General features: G+C 47.6%; 1 protein-coding gene across 3 annotated transcripts in view; it reads left to right on the forward strand.

Annotated features, from left to right (window-relative positions):
- The first annotated feature begins 11,236 nt into the window (after positions 1–11,236).
- HSD3B7 (hydroxy-delta-5-steroid dehydrogenase, 3 beta- and steroid delta-isomerase 7) overlaps positions 11,237–18,283 on the forward strand; it is a 57,282-nt gene continuing 50,235 nt past the window's right edge. The window contains exons 1-2 of one of the 3 annotated variants that reach the window (XM_083707496.1): positions 11,905–12,024; positions 13,004–13,154. The gene's annotated coding sequence lies outside the window, so the exon portion shown is untranslated. Of the gene's footprint in view, positions 12,025–13,003; positions 13,155–18,283 lie in introns of all 3 variants that reach the window. The other 2 variants (XM_083707493.1, XM_083707494.1) reach the window with 2 other exon arrangements.

Genomic DNA, 18,283 nt, shown 5'->3' on the forward strand with positions numbered 1-18,283 from the left:
CCCCTGTCAACCAAGATACGCTGTCTGGGACGAACAGAAGTTGTCATCCAAAACGCTTGGAGGGCGCCAGGTTGGCAAGACTTGGGCTAAAGTGCTGGGCTGTGGGCAAGGAAGGAGGTTGGGGTTCAGTTTCCCACTCAGCCATGAAACATTTCCTTAGGCTAATTTCAACACAGACTTGCCAGCCCACCTGATAGGAGGAAGGTGACTACATATGCCTTTCTGAGGTCCTCGGAGAAAGACTGAGATAGGATCATTCAGGGCTTTTCAAATTGAAAATGGTTTTTTTGGGGGGGGGGGAGGGTGGCAAACTCGCACACCAGGTTTGTAAACAGTTATATTTCTGCTTGCATCAAATCCAAATTGCCTTCATGCAGTTCAGCTAGGAAGCGTTACAGGGGTTGGTTGCCTACTTCTTCTTTGCCACCACCAGTTTGTGCACACCCAGGACCTAGTGAAAATACTGTGAATACTAACTCGTGCTTCATTATTTGTAAGTCTGCCCTGCTCTCATCCATCAGAGGCCGTGGGTCTGCATCCAGAGTTCATTTCCCAAATAAATATCAATTCCACTTGAACACCAGTTAACCTGTTCCTTCGCAATTAAGACCACTGACATTTGAAAAACTAAAATTTGTTTGCAGTTCAGGCAAGTTATCCATCCATAACCAATTACCTTGCAAATTTCATGAATCAAAGTGTTTGATATGCACATATTTGCTTAACAGCACAATTCTAATTTCAAGGAATTGGATTGTTTTTTCCAAAAAGAAGAGGATCATCAGAAATGAGTGTAAAAGTAAAGGTGGTAGCCAAGTAAGTTCTCAGAACAGACATGATGAAATTAATAGAACTAAGGATATACTTCCATTTCAATGCGTAACCTGAGAGTATGACTAAAGAAGATTTCCAACCCTAAGGAGGTTTCGGGCAATTTCGATAACAGCCATTTGAAATGACTACATTGGTGCCAACAATGGCACTGTTATCTGACCCTTCAACGCACATGGGTTTTCCTCAACAACCAAACATGGGGTGGTGAACACTGGTGGACTTTTCATTTTATATGAGAGTGCCGTGTTGTGATGTTAATTGAAAGCCAGGAGGGCACGTAGATTTAAGCTGTGAGTTCCTGTGGCTGACCAGCATCTACTTTATTGGGAGCCAGGGATTTGGCAACCATCAAGGCAACCTTCGACCACTCTCCATCCTGCCTCCCCCTTTCTGCCCCTGACTCGTCGTGCTTTAAGTATATTGATATACAATGGTACCTCGGGTTACAAAGGCTTCAGGTTACATACGCTTCAGGTTACAGACTCTGCTAACCTAGAAATATTACCTTGGTTTAAGAACTTTGCTTCAGGATGAGAACAGAAATCGTGCTCCAGCAGTGTGGCAGCAGCAGGAGGCCCCATTACCTAAAGTGGTGCTTCAGGTTAAAAAAAATTTCAGGTTAAGAACAGACCTCTGGAACGAATTAATACAGATACCACTGTATTTACAGTATTTATATACCGCTTTTCAGCCGGACCTCACAAAGCGGTTTACATATTACAACAATAAGCACATTTTTTAAATGGGCGGGGAGTGGGTTACAATAAAATGGAAAGGTTAACTTAGGCAAAGATGTTACTGCCGCTTCTCTGTTCCCCTCAGGGCAAAATGGTCCGTCAGACACTCCTGTGGCGGCAGTTGGTGGAATGAACAGCTACTCTGGGAGCAGGAAGGTGGCAATTCCCCAAGTTTCTTCTCCGCTCCCATAAATTTTCCCCAACTAGCCAGAGCCTCCCCAGTCCCAAACTTGCTGTGTCATGAATTTGGTAGGTGGCCTTGGGCAAGGCACGTTCTCTCCCACCCCATCAATGAAATGGGTATATTAATGATACCGGACGGGGACACAGGCTTCTATTGCACCAAAAAAATGGCCCCACTTCAAAGCAGAGTTAGTGGCATTCCTTTGCTTCCTTGCCAAATTTCCCTTGTCAGAAACTCCCATGACTTTGGAATGCAGAACTAGTTTTCCTCATTGTTGGCAATTGCACCTTCTCACAGCAGTATCACTTCGCATCTCAAAGCCCTTCCCTTCATATGAACTGGGTGAGGGCAAAGTGTAATTAAAGATCTGGGTTTAGATGGAGAGATGACAATCCAAGCTCCATCCTAGATGCTGAGGCTTCTAGGAAGCAATGCTGGATTTGGATGACTGGTGTGAAGAGGTATTCAGTTTCGTCAGTGCAATGACCTGCTTTTGGGTCAGAGCTCCTTCAAATGTATTCCACCCCCTGTGCTTAAAAATGTAAAGGGACCCCCAACCATTAGGTCCAGTCGTGGCCGACTCTGGGGTTGCGGCGCTCATCTCGCTTTACTGACCGAGGGAGCCGGCGTACAGCTTCTGGACTATCTTGTCTCCAACATGCATCAGTAGAATCCTGATGTGGAATATGTTTGGTTAGAACCTAATGCCTTTTATGAATAACTTCCTGCTGCATCTGAAAGCTTAGGCCCAGCTGTGAAGTGTACCGTATCACAATTGTTTCCGAGAGTCTCATTTCACTTCCCATCACATAACAGAAATTTGTTCCGCTCTTGCCTGTAAACGGACTGGTTTTGAAAGAATACCAAGCCCTGTTGGCCCAAAGAGGAAGTGGGATGGAGGCGCATTTGCGCCAGAAATGGCAAGCCCTCTTTGAAAGCACCTTCAGCTCTCTGGGAAATCCAGCTGAAGGGGTGCTCTAACCACTGTGTGTGGCCAGGATGACCTTTGGTCTCGCCATTGGAGTTACCATCTTGCCCTTAATCTGGCTCAGCTGTGGTCAAAGCAGTGATGATCAGACAGGGTGAGAAAAGGAACTGGCGAACCAGTTATGACACCCAGAGAAGGTGTTTGCATGAAATCTTATCTGTAGCTAACCCTGAGCTTCAAAAAAAAATATATCCTGGGTAAGATTATGGGAGTTATAGGGAGAAAATGGATTTCACTTTCAGCTGCACAAGCTGCATCAGAGGCAATAAGTGGCTTCTTTTTGTGGGTGACTCATAAGAATGAGGAAGGCCAAGGCCAGCTGAGTCTTATGTAACAGAACGTTTAGCAAACAAGCCTATAGCGCTCAGGTAAAAGAGGTATTTCTCAAAGCCCGAGAACTGGGTTGCTGTTGATTTGCAAGTTAATCATCTCAAAGTCGTGTGGGTGGGCAGGGCTATGGACAAAGTCAATCTATGGAAATTCAGTGTGCCCTTCATAAGGCTGTCTGATTCGTGTGGCTGGAGCCTCGCTTGGAATTCAAGCCCAGGTTGACATGGTGCCCGAACAGCCAAGGTAGGAGGAAGATCCATGGTGTTAACGGAGGAATCTGAGAGCTCCCTTGCACAAAAAGACAAAGACACCAACCAGGACAATTTGGAGCAAAACAACAACCTGTAGGCTTGGCCTTTATTGAAAACTGTCGTGACAGGACTCCCACCCACAACAAGATGAAGCAAGATGGAAGTCCCGAACAAAAGAAGACCCCAACTTTTATTAGCTACTAATCCCCCAAGCTACACCCCTAGAACTACATCACAACTACATCATGACTACATCATTGACACATCACAAAAAGGAGGGGTTGAGGGAGGGGTTGTGGAAGTAACCTGAGTATCTTGTCACCTGGCTGGTTCCTCCTTTTCCCCTCCCCATGAGTCATTTCCAGAGGACAAAGGGGAGTTGGCAGTTTCCTCCCCCCAGAGGGAAGATCTGTTCATTGTCCTTTGTTCCAGTCCGTGTTCAATCCACTCCCATATGCATGTCCGTTGTGTCCTTGATGGTCTTCTGTCTGGGACCATCAAGGTTGTCATGCCAACTGGGCAGGGCTCCTGAGTGCTTGTTGGTACGATTAAGGGATTATGGCCATCCTGTATCAAACCATCCCCCTTTAATAGTCCTTCCTTCATGGAGCAAAATAAAAGTGGCCTGGTGTAAATCTGATGTACAGTTGATTTACTATGAATTTATAGCAGAAACTTCACATATGTTGTGTGTGAGTGTGTGTCGTGTTTGTACAAACTGAATGATTGGGGGGGGGGTTTCCTGCAACAGTGGTAAGGTTCGAAGTCAAGCTCTGAGAAACACTGAAGGAAGATTGAATGGTAGAAGAGCAAAATATGATGAGACTATTGGTTGCGCTGCCGTACCTACAATGCTGTCATGAACGCAGGTCAAATCATTGTATGGCACCATTCGCAGGTTCAGTCTGTGACTTCTTCCTGGTTTTGTTTGTGTGTATGTTCAGAGCAGAGGTTTTCAACCTTCTGGAGTCCACAGCTCCCTTGACCCACTGCATTCTTTCTGTGGCTCCCCTGTGGTCCTCAGGAGCCCAGTTGTGTCACCCCTTGCCTGCAGAGCTGGCAGCCTCGCACCCTTTTTTGAACACCCTCCCTTGTGGAGTGTTCCCTTAGCCTCCTCCCCCCTCTCTTTGGGTGTCCTCTGGTCAGCCGCCGCCGGTCTCTGAGCTGCCCCCCACTTGCCCCTAAGAGAGGTATTGGACCACTTTAATCCAGTTTAATACTAAATTTCTGCTGTGAGCTGAAATGCCTCCTCCGAGATACAGACAGTCTGGGGGCATCCCCATTCCACAGGCCTATTTAATTAAAGTATTAAAGCATTAATGATTCACTTGAACCAGGCAGTGGCCTGGAATCTAGGTATTCCTGAGGGATTATTAGATACTGAATTCTGTCTGTCTGTCTGTCGTCTGTCTGTCTGTCTGTCTGTCTGTCTGTCTGTCTGTCTGTCTCTCTCTCTCTCCACACACACACACACACCTCCTGAAATTATATCTCTATTCAGTTTACATCCTCAGTGTTTCAGGGACAAGTTCTTACCAGCTACGCTCCAAGGCTTTGGCAGGAATCTCTTTGTTCCTAAGGACAGGACATGCAGAAATATGGAATTCTGTTTTCTGGTTTGAGGAGTGGAATTCAATTTCCACAGAGTTTAGTTAGAACATTATAAGTGTAGTAACGCAGACTGTGTATGTAACTCTGGAAGATAGTAGAGGCAAAATTGGTTCTGAGCTGACAGTGGAATTCAGAGTGATTTGGGGGATGATGGAAGGAGACGAAGGCTGGGACTCTATGAAATTAGATATCTGGAGCAAGGTGCAAGATTCCCAGGTTCCAATTGTATATTATTGCTGTATATTAAGTCTAATTTAGCACATAGAAGGGAGGGGGAAATGGTTTAAGTATGAAGGGTTTGGGGAAGTAATGATGTTCGCTGGCCACTAGGATGCGCACTGCATTAACTTTAATTTCAGCAGGATCAAAAGAGGTGCAGCAATGATGCATCCTTTTTCTGACTATTTGGGCAGGAAAAGTGGGGAGCACGAATTATTTGAGGAGAAGCTAAATTTGCACTAGCTACAATCCGGGACCAATCGCTTAAGGTCTCGTTCCATATCAGGGATGGAAGGATGCAAATAGCAGCCAGTCAATGCAAGTTGCCTTTGCAGCAGGACTGGACAACTATGTCCTTATGAAATACTGCATTTTTATGCATTTGTCCCCCCCCCCCCCAACCAGCTTTGATCCGAACTGAGGAAAACAGTGTTGCGTTATCAGCTTGCAATGTATCCAGAGCCTTAGAGAACTGTGTCTTGCCCAAGTCCAGCTGGCCAGTTTGTGGGTGACGTGAGGTCTAACCTCTTAGCTGCTGTTGTCACATTTTCTGTCTAGGGGAAATAAGCAGCCCCACCTCCTGCTGGGAATTGGGAAGTGGGGCCTGTATTGTGGAATCTGACCCTACCAGAGAGAGAGAGATTGTGGCCAAGTTGTCATGCAATGTTGCCTGATTGTGCTTGCCTATATTCCTAGGAAGAGAATAGAATGTGTCTCTGAGCACATCCTCCAGTGTTGCTAGGATAAAGAGAGAAAGGAGAAGGCCCCTTTGCTCTTGCATGTCTCTCTGTGTGTGTACACTCAGCAAAGTGCCTCTTTATTTTTATTTCAATCTTGCTTTTGGCTTAGGATAGCCAACTCTTCTGTTGGCTCCTGTGCCTTTAAGAACACCTTTGATGATGTGGAGGTAGAAGCAGATGGGTGGAGACTTTCCAATTTTCCCAGGAGGGCAGGAGAAACTCTGAGCCAAACCTGGGGGGGGGGTAGGGGGGTGAGCCAGTGCTTATGGTGATATCTCAGTGGTTTCCTGATTTGCCCTGTACGTATTGAAAATCTGCTTTTAGGGTGGTCACTGTAAGACCTGCAAATGAACATGCATGCCTGGATAGCTCAGTTGGTTAAAGGTAAAGGTAAAGGGACCCCTAACCATTAGGTCCGGTCGTGAATGACTTTGGGGTTGCGGCACTCGTCTCGCTTTATTGGCCAAGAGAGCCGGCGTACAGCTTCCGGGTCAGTGGCCAGCATGACTAAGCTGCTTCTGGCGAACCAGAGCAGCGCACGGATACGCCATTTACCTTCCCGCCGGAGCAGTACCTATTTATCTACTTGCACTTTGATGTGCTTTCGAACTGCTAGGTTGGCAGGAGCAGGGACCGAGCAACGGGAGCTCACCCCGTCGTGGGGATTTGAACCGCTGACCTTCTGATTGGCAAGCCCTAGGCTCTGCAGTTTATCTCACAGCGCCACCCGCGTCCCTGCTCAGTTGGTTAGTTGCTGATAAGGCCAGGGTTGCAGGTCCAATCCCTGTATGGGATAGCTGTATATTCCTGCATTGCAGGGGGCTGGATTTAGATGATCCTCAGAGTCACCAATGGCTCTATGATTCTGTGTACAGGATACAATCTTCCTGGACAGTCTCTACACCAGAGAATGAATGGACACAAATGTGACATTTAGAAAAAGAGAAAATCCTGCAGGGTAGATTTTAATCTTCCTCGCCATTCAATTGCAGGAAGTTTGTTTCTCTTTCGTTCAGAACAGTGGCTTAGTAATATGAAACTATATTATGTCACCATGGGTTGCCTTTATTTGGTAATGTCACGGTTGTCATCTTGGAGCCGGTGCCTAGGAATGCAGGAAAGTGCTTTATACTGAGTCAGAGCATTGGTCTGTCGAGCTATGTGCAGACTCTGGGCTGACTTGCTGTCACTCTCTGGGGTTTTGGACAGGGGTCTTTCCCACTTGCCCTCCCTGGAGATGCTTGGCGTTGAACTAGGAAGCACCTGGAATTGAACCAGCAGGAAGCGCCTAGAAGTAACAAAGTTGATGGATTTGATAAGACAAAAACCAAAAAATATAATCCAGAAACAATGGAAATGCTTAAATGAGTATTTAAGTAGACAAGGATTAAATGTAAGGTATTGGTTGTGTTTAGAATAGATTTATGAGAGATTTAGAAAACCTATTGATTAGAATATTGTGTGAGATTGCATGGGAAGAATACGGAATAACTGATACAATCTTGCTTAAAATGTATATAGGAAGTGCAGTGTAAGCGATGGAAGTCAGTCAATGAAATGTTATTATTTTCATATTGAGATATTTGTAGAATAAACTTGGGAGAAATTCTTCCAACTTTTTTCTTTTTTTCCTTCTTTTTTCTTTTCTTCTCCTTTGTTCCTTTTTTCATGTATATGTGCTTATTTGAAATATATATGTATGTATTTGCAATGTTTTGCTTATATTTTGTAACAATTATGTTAAATAAACAATAAAATTATTTTAAAAAGAAGAAGGAAGCACCTCCCTGCAAAGTGATGCTCTGTCACTGAGCCTAGGCCCTCCCCCAGAATGAGGTATGGGAAACCAGTACAGTGGTACCTCGGGTTAAGTACTTAATTCGTTCCGGAGGTCCGTTCTTAACCTGAAACTGTTCTTAACCTGAAGCACCACTTTAGCTAATGGGGCCTCCCGCTGCTGCCGCACCACCAGAGCACGATTTCTGTTCTCGTCCTGAAGCAAAGTTCTTAACCTGAAGCACTATTTCTGGGTTAGCGGAGTCTGTATCCTGAAGCGTATGTAACCCGAGGTACCACTGTATGAACAGGGCTCCAACCCACAACCATTGGCCATGTCATCCAGGACTGAAGGGATTTGTAACCTTGCAGCAACTGGAGGGACCACAGATCCCCCATCCCTTTAATAAAGCCTCGTGGTTAATTTCAACTCAGTTGCCTCCATGCTCTTATGAAGCTACCTCTACAGGGTTAACGGAGGGCTCGCTTGGCTGCCTGAGATCCTGGGCAGAAGGTCAAATTTCTCCTGCAAGCACCTAGACTCTGTTTGCACCAAGGAATTGGCTGGCTGGTTCAGCAAGCTCTTTCTGCTGCGTTCCGTCTAGCCACGTGAAGCCTTCATTTAAGCTGCTCTTTCTCTTTGGCGATCACTCGTAGCCGAGTAAGGTAGTCTTCCATGAACACAGTATTAACAGTGAGTCCGTAAGTGACAGTGGAGGCCAATTCTGGATCCACACGTCCTTCCACAGTGGGGACATCGGTTTCTGGGCGGGAGTTGATCATGGTGAGGGTTTGCCAAGCGTGCCGCCCTCTTAGCACGTTTCTCCCTTTCGTCCTGAGTTCGAGCATCTTCAGAGCCCACGACACCTTTGGTCAAGGCTGTTCTCCAGCTGGAGTGTTCACAGGCCAGTGTTTCCCAGTTGTCAGTGTTTATACTACATTGTTTTTAGATTTGCCTTGAGAGTATTTGAACCTCTTTTGTTGACCACCAGCATTACGCTTTCCATTTTTAAGTTCGGAATAGAGTACAGTGGTACCTCAGGTTACATACGCTTCAGGTTACATACGCTTCAGGTTAAAGACTCTGCTAACCCAGAAATAGTACCTTGGGTTAAGAACTTTGCTTCAGGATGAGAACAGAAATCGTGTGGCGGCGGCATGGCGGCAGCAGGAGGCCCCATTAGCTAAAGTGGTGCTTCAGGTTAAGAACAGTTTCAGGTTAAGAATGGACCTCCAGAACGAATTGCGTTCTTAACTCAAGGTACCACTGTACTTGCTTTGGAAGATTATAATCAGGCATCCATACAACCTAACCAGTCCAACAAAGTTGATGTTGAAGAATCATTGCTTTGACACTGGTGATCTTTGCTTCTTCCAATACACTGATATTAGTTCGCCTGTCTTCCCAAGTGATGTCAACGATGGACCAGCCTTCAAATCTGTTTTGAATGCATAAAAGTGGCATTGCTACCACGACTGCACCTCTGAGTTCTTTGCCGCCAAGTCAGTGCAGGCTCCCACCTTGGTAGCCCTGGCTGATGACATTTGTCGAGAAAAAGAAGTGAGGGGTGTGTGACTGTGCGCCTTCTCAGAAACTTCCTGTACTTTTGGCCACAGTTATCCTCCTGGAGAGGCCCTGGGAGGTGGGGGCTGGGGTCCACAGTACTTCAGTGGTTCTGCTCCTACCTCCAGGTCCCGTTCATCACCATGAGAGCTTCCTTGTGGAGTTCAACAGGGTTCCATCATGTCCCTCATGATGTTTAACCTCTCTCTGAAGCCACTGGGAACTGTCGTCAGGAGATTTGGAGCGAAGGGCCACCGACACCCAGCTCTATCTCTCTCTGTTCCATCTGAATTGGGAGCGGCAAGAGTCTTGTTAGCACAAGGATGGAAGAATGAGGAAACCCCAGTGAAAGAACAGTGGCAAGAAAAACTGATGAGCTATGCGGAACTGGCTAAATGGACATATAAGCTGCGTGACAAGGACAACCATGACTTCAAGGAAGAATGGGAACTTTATACCAATTACCTAAAAAGACAACAAAATGATCTGGACTCCTTGGCAGCTTTTGAATAAAAATCTGCAAATTTATTAGTCAAACACAGGATAGATAAGGCAAGGATATGTACAATTTTATAACATGCAGAGAACAATATGTGCGAAGGAATCAGAGAGGGGAGCTGAGGGAAGTCGTGGGGGGGGAGAAAGGGGGAAAATAATGTAATTGATTATTTGGATTGATAATTTGTTATGCTGAAATTATTTAATAAAAATATTTTAAAAATATTTAATATTTTATTGTTGTTAGCCGCCCTGAGCCTGGCTTCAGCTGGGGAGTGCGGGATATAAATAAATTATTATTATTATTATTATTTTAAAAAGTGAATTGGGAGAGGCAGTTGACATGCTAGTTATAGAGTCCGGGAGATGGGAAGACGGCCTTTTCGGGACGATCTTCTGCTGCCCTGGAGGGAGCAAGCCTGCAGCTTGGGTACATTAACTCCGACTGGCAGCCTTGGTGGTGAGGACTGTCAATTTCCAACTACATCAGGTTTGCCAGCTTACAAACTTTTTTGGGCACACATGGTTTGGCCACAGTATCCCTCGCACCGGCTGGATTACCGCAATGCCTTCTGCGTGGGTCTGCCCTTGAAGACAGCTCAGAAGCTTCAGCTGGTCTAAATCCACTGCCCAGATTACCGGCTGGGGTTTTGGATGCATTAAAACAGCTGTGCTGGCTGCCAGTTCATTTCTGGGCCCAATTCAAGGTGCTCACATTATTTGTATTTGTTTAAAAAACAATTTTTAAAATTGGTCGTTGTTTTTTAAAATTAAAAGACTTAGGCCTCAACTATCTGGTTATGTGAGAGAATGCCTCCTTCCCTACAGGCTCTCTCAGGTCTTAAGATAGGAAAAGGGTGCCCTCTTGGTGAGCTCAGGGGCGTGTGTGGCTGGATGAGGGCATTTTCTCCAGCAGCCTCGTCTATGACATCTCCAAAGAGGGGAGTTTGGCACCTCATTATCCTGGCCTTTGACTCGACTGATGGCTTTTGGACCCACCCTATTCTCTTGCAACTGCAATTTGTTTTGGTTCCTAATCAATTTTTTATTCCAAGCTGTGACATAAAATACAATAAAAGCCAAACAAATCTGGGGGGGGGGCAGGTAAGCCCCACCCTGCATAATTGATCACAAGACAAAGCACCCTCCCATTTGAATGGCAATGCTTGGGGGAGTGCCCTCCTCAAATATTTTATGGGGGTGCAGGAGTGCCAGCTTGGCGCCACCACCATGGGTGCCCGGGGCCATGGGTGCCATGCAGCGTGTATGGCCCTGGCACTGAAATTTGTGGGTGTCCGGCCCCTTCATGGGGAATTTTGTGGGTGCTCGATCACCCAGGGTCCCAGGGAGTTGGCACCTATGGGGGAGGATGAAGGGAGTTGGCTCTATAAACCGATACACCCGACTACTAATAAATACGTATCTATTTGTGGGAGGCAATGACCAACCTAGCCAGCATCTTAAAAAACAGAGACATCACCTTGCCAACAAAGGTCCGTATAGTTAAAGCTATGGTTTTCCCAGTAGTGATGTATGGAAGTGAGAGCTGGACCATCAAGAAGGCTGATCTCCGAAGAATTGATGCTTTTGAGTTATGGTGCTGGAGGAGACTCTTGAGAGTCCCATGGACTGCGAGAAGATTAAACCTCTCCATTCTTAAGGAAATCAGCCCTGAGTGCGCACTGGAAGGACAGATCGTGAAGCTGAGGCTCCAGTACTTTGGCTACCTCATGAGAAGAGAAGACTCCCTGGAAAAGACCCTGATGTTGGGAAAGATGGAGGGCACAAGGAGAAGGGGACGGCAGAGGACGAGATGGCTGGGCAGTGTTCTCGAAGCTACCGGCATGAGTTTGACCCAACTGCGGGAGGCAGTGCAAGACAGGAGTGCCGGGCGTGCTCTGGTCCATGGGGTCACGAAGAGTCGGACACGACTAAACGACTAAACAACAACATTTGTGAGATTGGGGGGGGGGGAGCTTTGCCAAGTAGTCACACGCCGCTGAACCTGGTTAAGAGCGCTCTTTCTCGTTCGCTTAAACGAAAGCGCAATGCCAACTAAGCTCTACTCTGAGGAGACCCGTGGAAGTGAGTGAGCCTGAGCGAGCGCCGGGTCTCCGGACTACCACAGGCAGGCGCCGACGGGATCCAACCCCTGCTAGGACCTGCGGGGACCCGCCTTCCCGGGGGCGGGGAGCCGCGAGGCGCCGCAGCTACAAAGGCAGCGGCCGCGATGGGGCTCCGAAGGCAGAGAAAGGGACCGGGACGCGGCTGCGTGGGAGTCTCTGGCACCAGGTGAGGACCCCCGGGGAGAAGCGTGGGGGCGCCTTCCCCAACACCCCCCCCCCACGCCCCACCGCCGTCCAGGCTTTGTGCGCAACTTGCAAAGGGCAGGAGAGAGAGGAAGGAGCCCGTTGAAACTAAGTTCGGGTGCAGATGGGGAAAAGGAGACGAGGGTGCCCCTGAGCACATGCAGAGTGCATTTGCCGTCGCTCTTCAGCGGCCATAGCTAGTGGGAGCGGGGCTTTCTTTTTTGACGAGCTGCTCCTTCTAAACTAGAGTCTTTGTCTGTCTCTATCTCTTTTTCTCGGGGCGTCTTAAAAGAGGATTTTTGGCCGGGGTGGTTTTGGTCCCTTCATCCCTAGCCTGGCTCCTTCGTATGTCCTCCGCACGTTCCTGCTCCCCTGGCAGATCGATATACCCGCATCACCCGGAAGGTGCCAAGTCAGCCGGTTGTTATTCCGCCAGCTCGGCATAACTCTGCGGAGGGCATGTGAGCTTCGTGCCCGCTGCAAACCGGGCTTACGTCGTCGGGACCTTTCTACAGAGTTGGCACCCTGCTCTCGGTGACTCTTTAAGCGCGACAAACCCGACAGGCCGAAGCTCAAAAGGTGTGGCTTTGCTCCCTCCCTCGTGCCTTTATATCACACCTCCCAGGAGCTCAAGGTCGAATGCAGGGCTCTCTTAAAAAAATAAAAATAAAATAAAATTCCACAACAAACCTGTGAGGTAGGCTAGGCTGAACGGCGGTAACTGACCTGAGCTTCATTGACAGCTTGATGTGAATCGCGTTGGTTGTAGATTTGTTTTGCTTTATTAGTTGTTCTGCAATTAGTTGTTCTGCTAATGCACTGGCACTGCCGGCAGGGCATACAGCGCAATGATGGGAGAGATATAGCTGGGCGTTTGCGGTACGAAAAGCTATGGGGTGTCTTCAGGATGTTGCAGGACTGCTTGGTAGTGAAGCAACAGGACCGCCTCCAAACATTTGCAGGTGCAACTGAGCGCTGAAAGCGGCATTGCGTACGACTGCCCAGGCAGCATCCTGAACCCAAATCATCGTGAATGCGTGATATAAAGGACACCTGGAGGAAGAGGTCCCTTTGCAAAGCGGATCTTGCTGGAAACGTGTGCCTTCCTCTCAGGTGTGTTTGGGGCTGCTTAGGATGGAAATAGGCTTTAAGTATTGTGATCACTTAAGTATTGTGGGCTGCCTTGCATGTGAGCCCCAGAAAGCTCTGCGACTGACCACTTGGCGGCTTGACGTGAATCGCTCTACGAAAAATGCTCAATCAGTTCCATCTCTTCACATGTTCTGCGCACTGAGCCCTTTGAAGTGAGAGCTCAGTGTGCCTGGTTTCTCTGTGGGTTGCTGTCTCTAACCCCCCCCCCCCACTCCAATCAGAGCACTTTTAGGTTGCAGGCGTGTCTCCCAAACATTCAGGTTGGTTTCATAGCAAGATTATTCTTATTATTTTACTGAGCTCGTAAAGTGGAAAATATGTTTTGGGGATGGCAACTCCCTTCCAGTTGTGTGGTTTTCTGTGTGTGGAATGGTTGGCAGTGCAGGGTGAGGGAAATGCCATTCCTAGTTTGGGGAGGATTCCCTTGGAGGGAATGAGAGGCACTCCTTGAATTTCAGGCCCTCACTTTTATTGGTTGCTGTGTTGGAGCCAGTAAGCCAGAGAAAGAACTGCAGGATGATATTGTGAAGTCTGGAGTAAAATGCCTCGTCTTGCTGGAGCCGCTCTGTTCCATGAACAGTTCCCTGCTTTGGAGCAATGGGATGAATCCAGGAGGAGAAGTGGGGTTTCTTTTTTCACAGTGTCCCAGTTGCAGCAAGAGGGGAAACCACACCTGTTGGGTTTCTGCCTGTTTTGCAGGGGGGTTTAAAATTTTAAAAAAGCACAGGAATTTTACCATGAGAGAAAAGCTGGCAACTTTACACATCCTAAAAGATTACTGCAATGCCTTATTCGTAGGGTTGCCTCAGAAGACTGTTCAGAAGCTTCAGCTAGGTGCAGAATTCAGCGGCCAGGTTGCTCACCGGAGCAAGACGTTTTGAGCATATTGCACTGATCCTGGTCCAACTGCATTGGCTGCCAATTAGTTTCCGGGCCCAATTTAAAGTGCTGGTTTTGTCCTATGCAGCCTTAAACGGCTCAGGACCACAATACCTCAAGGACCGCCTCTTTCCATATGAACCTACCCAGACCCTCAGATAATCTTCTGAGGTCCTTCTTTGTATGCCTCCTTCGCAAGAGGTCCAGAGGGTAGTAAGAGGAGAACGGGGCCTTCTCTGCAGTGGCTCCGCATCCTTTAGGTGCCAGGCAAAAATGTTCCTTTTTAACCAGGCTTTTGGTTGATTTGATGGACATCCTATGCCCTTTTAAGATGTGTTGGGGAGGGGTTATTGGGTTGTTGTTTTTATTTGGTGATGTCTTTTGTGGTTATAGATTTTGATTTTATCCTGTGAACCTGCGGGTATAGGGCAGTATATGATGATGATGATGATGATGATGATGATGATGATAGTGATAGTGATGGAGCAACTTGTGGCAAGTGAAAGAGGAGGAGTGTTTGGAAGACATGCATCTGTTGGTTCACATGTTCAGAGATGGTCAGGTGGCCCCGAAAACAGGTTCTGGGACTACCGCAAATCCTGGCTCAAATGAAGTCGTTGGAGGCTGTCTCATAATGAACCCTTGGTCTGATCGAGTGCGGACTCCCTCTAGCAATTGCTGACTTTTACCCATGCCTCGTTTTCACTGAGGCTGGATCCTTTCTCCCTGACATACGAAATTTCTGGGTGCAGGGAATGGTGTGGAGAGAAGCACTGGGTTATTGCCGATTTGGCTCAGTCATTAGAGGGTTAGACTCTTGATTGCAGGGTGGTGGGTTCGAGTCTCACTTTGGGCAAAAGAGTCCTGCGTTGCAGGGGGTTGGACTAGATGACCCCCATGGTCCCTTCCAACTTGACGACTCTAAATCTCAGCACCACCACCACCCTCCCGGCCTTAACACACACATTCAGCACCTGCAGTTTGAACTGGAGCAGTAGAGATGAAGGTTTTCCCCTTCAGAGGAGAACTAGGCCTTTTTTAAAAAAACTTTCCCCTGCTGCTTAACTGTTAAAAGATCCAGGAATCCCTGCTGGAGCTGTGAGTTGCCTGGAAAAGATGCCCTTGGAAGGGAAAAGCAGACTCTGCGTGTGCTCAGAGGCACTCTTGCTGCAGGGGACAGCTGTGACCCTGCATTCGGCCTACTGACTGTCTTAAATCTGACCCTTGTGGACTGTAGCCTCTCACGCTTTAAATTTCATGTCTGGGCCCCCCAAATGCATATATATATATATATATATATATATTTGCTTTCGTAGATTTTCACGGGTACAGGAATGCAGGTTTTGGTGTCCTCGGGTGTCTTCCCGTGTAAAAGTTGGGGTGTCTAGGCGACGTTTCGACGAGGTCTCACTCGTCATCTTCAGGCTGGTGCTTTCGGCTTCTTGTTACTGGAACAGAGCGGGATCTCAATGTTTGAGTTCCTATAAATACTGTAGAGGGGGTGTGGTGTCTAGCCTCCAATGTTCTGGGCAGAGAGGAAGTTCCCAGGCTAGTGTGCCTTTTCTTCTTTTGTTCCTTAATTACTTGAGAGATACCTTGAGTGATTTCTTGAGTGATATCCTGAGTACCACTTAGGTGGGTCATTAGGTGTGGATTAGTTGCTAAAGTCTTTGTGTCTTGACCTCTTGAACTTTGTGAAGAGTTTTCCTGAGAAGATGGCTGTATTGCACTTAGTTGTGCTTTGGCTTGGCTTCGTGTATAGGGGCGAGCTGTGGTTTTGTGGCTTGTGTCAGCCAGATCTGTGTAGGGATTGCAGGGGGGTGCAGCATCCGGAGGTGCCACCATGGATTGGCTACTGGATGGTGTCAGTAATTCATCTGTGGAGAGGGTCTGGGTTTGGGTCTGGTGTGGTTGATTGGTGTTGGCGTTCTGTGTGCCTCTGGATCTGGTGTCAGTTTTTGTGGAGAGGGCTAATTTCCCTCTCCACAAGAAGAAAAAACTTCCTCTCTTTTCCAACACATGAAAGAAACAGGACACGAAATTAATTTTGCAGATTCCAAATTGCTCTTTAACACGGAACATCACCACAAGAGAATAATCATGGAAGCCATCGAGATAGAGAAACACCCTCACAACATGAACAAGCGTGACGACACATCCCGCTTGCCAGACATCTGGAAATTAGCCCTCTCCACAAAAACTGACACCAGATCCAGAGGCACACAGAACGCCAACACCAATCAACCACACCAGACCCAAACCCAGACCCTCTCCACAGATGAATTACTGACACCATCCAGTAGCCAATCCATGGTGGCACCTCCGGATGCTGCACCCCCCTGCAATCCCTACACAGATCTGGCTGACACAAGCCACAAAACCACAGCTCGCCCCTATACACGAAGCCAAGCCAAAGCACAACTAAGTGCAATACAGCCATCTTCTCAGGAAAACTCTTCACAAAGTTCAAGAGGTCAAGACACAAAGACTTTAGCAACTAATCCACACCTAATGACCCACCTAAGTGGTACTCAGGATATCACTCAAGAAATCACTCAAGGTATCTCTCAAGTAATTAAGGAACAAAAGAAGAAAAGGCACACTAGCCTGGGAACTTCCTCTCTGCCCAGAACATTGGAGGCTAGACACCACACCCCCTCTACAGTATTTATAGGAACTCAAACATTGAGATCCCGCTCTGTTCCAGTAACAAGAAGCCGAAAGCACCAGCCTGAAGATGACGAGTGAGACCTCGTCGAAACGTCGCCTAGACACCCCAACTTTTACACGGGAAGACACCCGAGGACACCAAAACCTGCATATATATATATATATCTGGCGTGCAACCAGGTGCGTGGGAACTCCGTGTCATGTTGAAACTAGGGCCCAGGGCTATATAGCCGCCTTTTAATTGCTGCCCTTTTTCCCATTGGTGTTACTGGCTTCCCAACCAGCACTTGTGGTCAAATGTGGTTATTAGGGCCGGGCAGATCTGTCGGTTTTGGTTTCTCTCCCTGTGTCTCACTTTCCCAATCTTACATCCAGCTCTCTACCTCATGAAGAAACAGTTCCCTCGTGAAAGTTGATTGGCGCTTTGGTTTGAATCCCTCCTAATATACACCTTGAATTACTCTCAAATAGAAACATTTTTGCAAAGCACGTTTCCCCTAATGTCGTGCATTTTTTTTTAAAAACCCGTTTAGTACCTGCCTTTTGTGCACATTACTCGACTGGAGAACCTCATTGCAAATTGCGAATTTTGAAGGCTGCGTGTGTTTTGGTTGGTATATTGTTTCGGAAAGTGTGAGTTTAAATGTGAACTGGATCTAATTTCTTCCCCACGCCTAGAGGTTACTCCGTGCAAACTGTTTTTTCTTGTAACCAACTCTCACAGATGGGCCCCGTTTTCTGCTGATTCCTTGGGCTGAAGTCTAAGCAATTTCCGCCCTCCCTTCCCCACAGGTGGGCAGAGTTTGCGGCCGAGCAGGGCTCACCTGGGCAGGTGCTACCCACCTGCTTGGGCCGGCCTTTGACCCACTCTCGGCCAGGGAGGCCAATGGCCGGGCTGGTCGGGGGTGGGCCTAAGGCCAAAAGAAAACAGGCTGACTCCGTTGTTGAAGCCACTTTTGCTGATCTTCCTTCCAGGATCACCCACCCTCCCTCAAATTTATTGCCTCCATAATTTCATCCTAGGTCAGCGGTCTTCAAGTTAATGATTCTTTTCCTTACAGGCTAATATTTTGCGTTCCAGGTCAGTGGGTGCAGCTGCGGCCGTAAGATGGTTGCTGTATTCAGAACCAGGAAGGAATTTCCCCTGCACTGGCAGGTTTCACCTTCCCTGTAGCATTTTGTCACAACTTTGGTGGTCTTCGGCCTTGGCAAAGTATCCTTTAGTCTAACATCAAGTTGGGGGGGTGCATTCATGCTCCCTCCCCATGCCGCGGCGCTTGCAGGGCCCGTTAAAGGGCAAAAATCAGGAGTCCCTGACCCATGTAGGTCAAACTCCCGGGACGAGGTCGGTGGAAGGGCATGCTGTGTATGTTTGCGCTTTACAGTCCCCTCTCACTGGACCTCATCTGCCTGCATATCCTCAGCCAGGCAGGCTGAGAGGGTTACCTGCCAAGGCCTGTGCCAAGTTCCCCACTTCTGAAGCTCAATAAAGTTGTGGCCAATTTGAACCCATACAGTGGTACCTCAGGTTACAGATGCTT

The sequence above is a fragment of the Podarcis gaigeae genome (assembly GCF_964106915.1).
Source record: "Podarcis gaigeae genome assembly, chromosome: 13".
Classification (NCBI taxonomy): Eukaryota; Metazoa; Chordata; class Lepidosauria; order Squamata; family Lacertidae; genus Podarcis; species Podarcis gaigeae.